Consider the following 8661-nt stretch of genomic DNA (forward strand, 5'->3'; position numbering starts at 1 on the left):
ACCCCAGGGCAGAGAGAGCGATTTGGGGTGGCTATGGGTCCTTTTATTCCCAGCACACACCTGGCAGAGGCCCATGATGACATAAGCAGCCACTAGGTCCCCGAGAGTAGACCAGCAGAGTCTCCTGTATACTAACAGGTCTCTTGTATACAGTAGGCAGTTAATAAGTTCTTGTGACATCCATTCTAAGTTCTGGTTTAGAGTCTATTTTGAATTTGCAATATGATCTTGGGCAAGCCACTGTTTTCCAGTCCTCGGTTTCCCCAACCGTAGAAAGAATGTTTAGAGACAGCATTTGCTGGCTAGTTTGATGTCAACTTGACACAAGTTAGAGTCACTTTGGGAGAGAGGAGCTCAGCTGGAAAAATGCTCCCACCAGAGTGGTCTGTGACAAGAAGCCTGTAGTGCATCTTCTTAATTAGCGATTAATTAGTGCATCCATTATGGGTAGACTCCTCCACATTTTAGCACCAGCTCCTGCTTCAGGAAAATTTGGTTTTTCAAGACAGGGTTTCTCTGTGTAGCCCTGGCTGTCCTGGAACTCACTCTGTAGACCAGGCTGGCCTCGAACTCAGAAATCCGCCTGCCTCTGCCTCCCAAGTGCTGGGATTAAAGGCATGCGCCACCACCGCCCGGCTTACTCATTCTTAAATCCGAGAGTGAGAACACAGAGAGTGCCATTCCTGTGTCACCATGCCAGGAGCACAAGTTAGCAAGGTGTGTTAGTCACCTGACCTGAGCAAGTATTGGTTGGGTGCGTCCACTGCCCAGTTAGTCGCCCTCCCTGTTCTCCTTGGGACACACAGTGGGTAGGATCTCCCACGGACCTTTCCGTCCTGGGGAAAGTAGAGAGAATCTACAGAGGAGCAGACGAGGCTGGAGGGAGGGCGGTCCTGGTCCTGGATGTGTTTTTCCTTCGAGTATGCCAGGAGAAAGCCAGGAGGAGGCTTCAGAGTGTCGGGGATGCCTGACTTCCTAACGGTGTCACCAGTGAGGCTACTTGGCTCCGAGCCTCTTTTCTCATCCACTCCAGGGAAAGACAGTATCTTCCCCTCTCCGAAAGAAGAACAAAGAACTGTTCTGAGGCTCTAGGCGGAGGCACTATCACTGAGCTCATTGTCTTTGTAATTATCTCCCAGCCCCCACCCGGAATCCCCCCACCCCCAGTGCCCTTTCACTCAGCAGGTTTCTAAGCTGCTCACACTTGAAGTGGGGGAGAAATCTCTGCTCTTGCTGCAGACTTCCGGCCTGCCCTCTGCCCTCCTGTCAGCCCTGGGGGAGGGGGGTGGATCAAGGGCCTGATTTCTTTCATGTTTCTTCCCAGACATTCTAGAGGAAGGAGGCTTGGGCTAGAGGTCTCCACCCCTCTGCTCTGGGTGACCTTGGGGAGCTGTCTGACCCTCTCTGGGCTTCTACTCCTAGGGCCTTAGGGAGTAATAGGATAAACAATTATGTCTCTTGGTACTTGGCCTTCTCCAGGGCCTGGTGGGATGAGGCATCTCCCTACTTTCCCATGAGCAAATCTAACACCCCCCACCCCCAGTACTGCTAAATAACTACACTACTACTGAGCTACACCCGAGTCATTTTTTAACATTTATTTTTTACTTACTCGCTTTACTTCGAGCTCACTGCCTCCCCCTCGGTCGCCCCCTCCCACAATCCTTCTTCGTTCCCTCCTCCCTTTCTTCTCTGAGCTGGTGGGGGCTGGGCGTGGCCTCTCCCACTGAGGCCAGACAAGGCAGCCCAGCTAGATGAACATATTGCACATCCAGGCAACAGCTTTTGGAATAGCCCCACTCTAGTTGTTTGGGATGCACATGAAGACCAAGCTGCACATCTGCTACATACGTGCAGGTAGGCCTAGGTCTAGCCCATGTGATTGGTGGTTCAGTCTCTGAGAGCCCCAAGGGTCCAGGTTAGTTGACTCTATTGGTCTTCCTGTGGAGTTCCTATCCCCTTAGGGGCTGCAATCTTTTCTCCTATTCTTCCATAAGAGTCCCCAAGCCCCATCCAGTGTTTTGCTGTGGGTGTATGACTCTGTCTGAGTCAGCTGGTGGGTAGAGCCTCTCAGAGGACAGCCATGCCCCCAATTCCTGTCTGCAAGCATAGAATAATATCACCAACAGTGTCAGGGACTGGTGCTTGCCCATGGGATGGGTCTAAAGTTGGACAGGTTACTGGTTGGTCAGTCCCTTCACCATCTGCTTCACCATCAATCCCTGAATTTCTTGTAGACAGGTTAAGTTTTGGGTTGGGAGTTTTACTTTTCAATTTGAGGCAGGTTCTCACTAAGCTGCTGAGGCTGATCTTGACATTGGAGCTGAGGCAGGCATTGAAGTGTGAGCCTTCGGCCTGGGCTTCCTGCATAGCTAGGTTGACCGACCAGGCAGTCTCCTGTCTGCTTTTGACCCCTTGTTTGTTCCTATCTCTTCTCTGGTTAGTGGGTAGATGGAGGAGGGACCTGCCAGTGGTCCATGCTTCCCCATGGCCAGCCTCTGAAAAGATGGCGTCCATGGCTCTGGCTGTTTTCTGGCTCACAAGAGGTTGGCCTCATTTCCTACATTTCTTCCATGGCCACACTCTTGGGTTGTGTTCACACACACTCTGTAGAAACCCAGGCATCTGCCTCACCTGTGTTCCTGCCCTCTGGACCTGCCATTGGCATAAGGGTCCCCCTGCCCCTCCCTGCCTTTCTATTTGTCTCATCTACATTTCACTGCTTCTCTGCTCACCACACTCTATGAGCTCCTACTTCTATTGGGAGGAAGGTCTCCACGACATCTCCTTGGGTCACAGGAAAGGCCCAAGGATTCTTGGGACTCACCCTCAGGCTCACCTTAGCCATTCCTTTAGTAGGTACCTCCTACTCTCGGCATGCCACTGTTCTGTGCACCGTCCCACGAACAGTTCCAGTTGTGAGTGTGCGTAGCGCCGATCCTTCTCGCAGCCCCTCTACCTGCATATGTGCCCTGCCCTACCTTTACCTGGTAACCAATTCTTCAGACTGCAGGCCGATCCTCCATGCAGCCCCTCTGCCTGCATATGTGCCCTGCCCCTTACTTTGGGCTCTTCTAATTCACTCAGTAGGCTGAGCTTATTCACTGCTATTTCCCAGACCCGGACCCTGTTATCTACTAGAAGCTCAGTAAGTACCAGTGGAAGAGAGGTAGGACTGGGGGCGTGAGAGTGGAGAGTGCGGTAAAGTTTTAGAGCAGGCAAAGACCAACCTCAGACAGAGCCTCAGGCTGGAGCCTGCAGCTTGCCCGTCCCTCCACCCTATCCTGGAGTTTTTAGCCTGGTGGCTTCAAGTAAAAGATTCATAGAGGCCATAAAGCATTTGATGGGGCTGGGTTGGAATTCCCTGGGAAGGTTTTGAGGGGTTTGGTTTCCCAGTCACTACTGGGAGGGTGAGATAGGCTCAGGCTGGGCTCTGTAGACCAGCTACCATAGACTAGGGCCACCAAGGGTCCATCGGGGATAGGAATTGTCCCCGATCCCATGACAGGGACAGCCTTGACCCATGGGGCCCACTGCCACATGTAGGGCTTCAGGATCTACCTCCATCTTGTATCCTGCCTTAAGGCTTTTACCTCTATAGGGGAAGGAAGGGCCTGAAACAGAGCACTGTGTACAACCAATGCTTTAAATATGTCTATGCCATGTGTGTACATGTGTGTAGTGAGTGCACATGTGTCTGTGGAGGCCATAGCAGGCTGTCCCCAGGGTCTTCTTTGATTGTTCTTCTCCTTATCCCTCGAGGCAGGGTCTGCCACTGAGCTGGAATCTCACTTTTTGGGCTAGATCTGCTGGCCAGTGAGCTTTCAGGATTTGCCCATGTCCACTCTCTAGTCTGGGGTGTGGCCAATGCCTGGCTGGAGATGCAGGCTCAGATCCTCCTGTTTGTACATCAAGGGCTCTGACCCACTGACACATCCTCCACATCTAGACGTGCTGTCCTTTTTGACAACATCCACACAAGGAGAGTGGATGCAGAACTTGGCAAGATGGCTTCTGCCTTCATCTGAGCATCTGGGAGTCTGAGACAGGAGGATTGTCAAAAGTTTGAGTGAGGCCAGTATGAGCTACAGAGGGAGACTTATGGGGGTTTTGGGGCTGGGGGTGAAGTGTTCATGTTTGGTGCTGGGATGTTCCAAGTCTGGCCCCAAATGTTTCATAATACTGATGCACAGACACGAAGCAGTAAGTTGCTCTTTTACTAACACGAAGCAAAAGAAAGTACATGATCATTTGTCTGTAGGGCCAGACCAGCAACCCTCCCATCATATTCTGCAACAGAGATGATTATTCCCATTTGACTGGTGAATAACTAAGGCCCAAAGAAGGAGGGTCCTAGTCGGTGATGGAAAGGTTGGAACTTGTACTGGGAGAGTCTGTGGATGCCACATCAGTGTGTTTTCCACAGCCAGCTGGCCAGTGACCACTCCATGTTGGGCATAGGCCAGACCATGTCTCCTGCCCTCGGGGTACAAACAGACACACCCAGAATGGACTTGGGTTGTGTCTCTTATCAGGGGTGTGTCCAGAAGCATGTCCTGGAGGACATGGCCCTTACCCAGGATCATGAAGGCCTAGGAGGATGGGGAGGATGGGGGGGGCATTCCTGGTGGGAGTTACAGTCTGAAGCTCAGACGGATGGTTTAAAAACAAAGAGTACTGCAAAAGCTCAGTAATGAAACCCTTGTGCTGGGTGCTTCCTCTGAGAACCTCCAATGTAAATCTGCCCTCAGAAATAGAGGTAGCCATGTGTGAGGCTCTGTCTGCAGCAGAGCCGACAGCCATCTTCCATGTAAGGCTGCAAGAACTTATCGGTTCAAACCTACCTCATCTCTCTCATGGGAGCCTTACCCACTGGGCAGGCTGTTGGCATACTGAGGCTCAGGGGGAAATAGCCTACTCTAGGTCATGCATATATTTGCAAAATGGTAGAGCTGAGGCTTCGACCTTAGCCCGTGAGTGTAAAGTTTATGCTTTGAAGCTATCTTCTTCTTCTTCTCCTTCTTCTCCTCCTCCTCCTCCTCCTCCTCCTCCTCCTCCTCCTCCTCCTTCTTTTGGTTTTTTGAAACAAGGTTTCTCTGTGTAGCCCTGGCTGTCCTGGAACTCACTCCATAGACCAGGCTGGCCTCAAACTCAGAAATCCACCTGCCTCTGCCTCCCAAGTGCTGGGATTAAAGGTGTGCGCCACCACCGCCTGGCGCTGTCTATCTTCTTAGTTCTAGAAATGCCCAGACCTTTCTGTGGGATTTCTGGGGACAGATGTAGTGATACATTTGGCAAATAGTGAACAACCAACTCCCTGGAAGAGAAAACTAATGCATTACTTGTCAAATTTCCCCATTTCCAAGTAGAACATACTTCCTCTGAGGCTGACGCCAGGTGACTGGTCTGACATCACCACGTATGGCACAGGGAAGGACACTGATCGGTAAGTTCTTGCAAGCCACTGAGAGCCAGCCCCAGCGCCTCACAGGAAGAGTATCCACCCTCCCCTCAGCCCAGAGTGGGCAGTAAAGGGCATTAGACAAGTTTTAGGCCTGGAGGAGGGCGGAGAAACCTGCTCCTCCAGCCAGGGCCTGCCCAGGGGAGTCCTGGGAAACTGCCGTTAATCTTTGAGCAAGCCTTGCGAACAGGAGTGGCTAGTTTGCCCGCTGCTCATGAGGAACTCTGAGCAGTCCCATCCCCTCTTCTGGCCACACTTGCTCTCCTTGTGGCTCTCGGATCCCCACTCTTGCCCACTCCTTCACATCCGAGGGGGCCGGAACAGGAAGCTCACAGACGGAACACACCCTGAGGCACCTGGCCTAGATGTGAACTCAGATGCGGCTGACTCAAAGCTTTGCCCTTTCCTGGTCTCCTGGGAGACATTGCTGTACCCTGGGGCTCGAGCTGATGACGGGGGACTTGCCCTTCAGGAGGGATCTTTATCAGAAGCCCCGGCCTGTGCCACATGAACCTGGTTGAGTCTCAGTTTTCCCGTCTGTGAGATGGAAACATTTTCAGAGAAGGAACGTGGCTGGAGGTGGTGGATAGCTGGTCAATGCCCATCTTTCCAGAGAGAACTGGAGGAGTCAAAGATGCTCCCCGACCCCCAACGGGCAGCGCTAGACCCTGGTGGTCTTTGAGACCAGCCTGAAGCCACATCCCATTCCTCTTGTTCCATTTTTCTTCTCTACTTCCTGTCCGGTTGGTTCTGCCGTTCTCAGTGGCTGGCAACAAGCACACTGCCCAGCAGATGTACATGGTCTCCTTATGCACTGAAAGTGAATTTAGGCTTGGCCTAATTGATCTGGGTCACCTTCCCCCCTGCCCCCTCCGTGCAAGTTCCTGCCCTCCATTGGCAGAGGCTGGAGGCTCCGCAAGTTCAAGGCCAGCCTGGGCCACATAGTGAGCTACTGTTTCGCCTTTTGATACATTTTAATAATACTGCCTCTCCCCCCCTCACTCTTTCCCTATCCCTTCCGTCCCAGTCTCTGGGTTAGAGGCACTCAGGTCAAGGCTGGTGTGGCCAGTGCCTCGGTTTCTGCGTCTGCGGACACTGCTAGCCACCGGTGGGGAGCTCAGGTAGCTAGGGTGGGACCCTAACGTGGCCCCGGGAGGCCGAGCCCGGCGCGTGGCGTGGGGGGAGGGGGCGCCCCCGCGGGCGGAGCTGCGGTTGGGGGGGGAGGGCTGGGTGCGGGAGGCGCGGGCCCGGCTCGCACAGCAGGTCCCCCGGGTCGCCGGCGGGGCCCGGGTCCGCGCTTCCTCCTTTCTCCGGCTCGCGGCGGCCGCGGCCCCTCCTCCCGCGCGCTCCCTCCCCCTCGCCGCCGCCGCCGCCGCCGCCACCGCCACCGCCGCCGCCTCCTCCCTTTCTCTCGGTCTGTCTCTCCCGGCCTGGAATCCAGCCGGCCGCCCCGCCGGAGCGGCCAGGCCGCCGCCCGCCAGCGCCGCGCGCCCCACTGGGGTCCGCCCGGGCGCGTCCGGAGCTCGCGGTCGCCGCGCAGGTGAGCGCCCCCGCCCCGCCGGCCCCGCGCCCTGCCGCGGGCTCCCGCCCTGCCCACTCTCCGCCGCGGCCCGCGAGCTGACCGCCGCGGCCTTTTGTTGGGATGCGCGAGGGGAGGCCGGGCAGGGTGCGGGGGGCATCGGAGCGCAGGGACCCTCGGTCGCAGAGTCCTCGGCTCGGCTAGGCCACATCTGAAAACCCGGCCGATTGGCGCCGCCCGCGATCGCCGCGGCCGGGCCCGGCGCCCCCGGCCCGGAGTGGGCGGTGGGGGTGGGGTGGGCGTCAGGGAAGGGGCGTCTGGAGGGCCACACTACCTCCTTAGGTCTCACTGGGGCCTTGGGTAGGGCCTGGCGCTGCTGGCCTGGAAGAGACAGGGCCACCCTGTCCTCACCCCCACCTCCACCCCCAACCCCCAGCCCCCAGCCTCGCCCCTGCGCAGGCCCATCGACCGATGGGCTCAGAAGTTGGCAAAAGTTTTGGGGTTTCACTACCGCCACCAGGTCGGCTTGCCCACCCAGGCAGGTTCTGGAGGTGAGTTTGTGCCCCCTCCTAGGACCACTTGTCATGCTGTGTGTCTTTTGGGACAACTGCCTTAGTTAGCTCTCTGAGCCAAGGCCCTCCTCAGTGGTAGGTGGGCTGGTCGAAGGGTGGGGTGAACAGAAGGGGCTCACTTTGGGTATCCTTTAAACCTTTGGGGCATTCCGATTAGAAAGGTGGACAGAAGTATGTGAGGCTCATGGGTCCCAGAACAAGGTCTTCCCAGCTTTACAGACTGCCCGGTAAAAGTGGTGGAATCACCTGCATGGAGGTGGGATTCAGTGACCAAGGTGGACACAGGGGGTGGGGGGAGTGGAGGCAGGGGTCTCTTCCCAAACTTATGTAGACCAGGTTTCTTGTTTTCCTGAGTGACCTGAGCCAGGGACTGCCCCTTGGGCTCTTCACATCAGTCCTGTTCCCTGCACTTTAGCAGCTCAGGACTTGGCATATATATATGGGGGGGGGGGTGCTCAGTAAATGAGTCCCACCCTGGAGCTTGCACAAGATGGTTGAGGTACCTGTGGCACCGCTGCCTGCAGGAGCAGGTAACTCCAGGCTTCAATCCTTTGGCCTCAACCCTGTCAGGGAGGATTGATCAGCTGGGTTGTGAGGTAGATCAGTGGTAGAGCACAGGCTTAGCCTGTTCAAGGCTCTGGTGCTAGCTACCAAACGGCAGAAAGATAAATCAGGAAAGAAAACAGAGCAGTTATGACGGGAGTTGCTGATATCCAGTGGACTTGACCTGGGGCTAGCCTGGTCTGCAGCTGCGATGAAGCATAGCCTTCCTGAGGAGCTGTCTGGCTGCCCTTTAACCTGTGGTGACGGTGAAGGCTGTGTAGTTTTAGGTCAGGCACAAGGCATTGTTGGAAAAGGTCCCCTCCATATCTCCCGCACCTGGCAGAGATGGGGTGTGTCCTCCTGGAGATGGGGTGTGTCCTGGTGAGGTAGCCTTGCCACGAGGGAAGTGATTTACAGTGTGTCACCTATCAGCTGACCTCCTGTCTACGTTGTGGGGCACACACTGAGAATGAGTGCTAGGTATGCCATGCCCCCCCCCTCATTCTTGTTCATCCCAGCCTTAGGGCAATGCTATCTCTCCCACTCCGCCTTCTCCTGTCTCCTGT

General features: G+C 55.4%; 1 protein-coding gene across 11 annotated transcripts in view; it reads left to right on the top strand.

The window, feature by feature from the left end:
- The first annotated feature begins 6471 nt into the window (after positions 1-6471).
- Positions 6472-8661, top strand: part of Src (SRC proto-oncogene, non-receptor tyrosine kinase) — a 50380-nt gene continuing 48190 nt past the window's right edge. For 4 of the 11 annotated variants that reach the window (XM_031372554.1, XM_031372557.1, XM_031372551.1 and 1 more), the window contains exon 1: positions 6698-7001. The gene's annotated coding sequence lies outside the window, so the exon portion shown is untranslated. Of the gene's footprint in view, positions 6583-6697; positions 7002-7086; positions 7532-8661 lie in introns of those variants that run through there. The other 7 variants (XM_031372558.1, XM_031372560.1, XM_031372553.1 and 4 more) reach the window with 5 other exon arrangements.

Source organism: Mastomys coucha, unplaced genomic scaffold (assembly GCF_008632895.1).
Source record: "Mastomys coucha isolate ucsf_1 unplaced genomic scaffold, UCSF_Mcou_1 pScaffold15, whole genome shotgun sequence".
NCBI classification, from domain to species: Eukaryota; Metazoa; Chordata; class Mammalia; order Rodentia; family Muridae; genus Mastomys; species Mastomys coucha.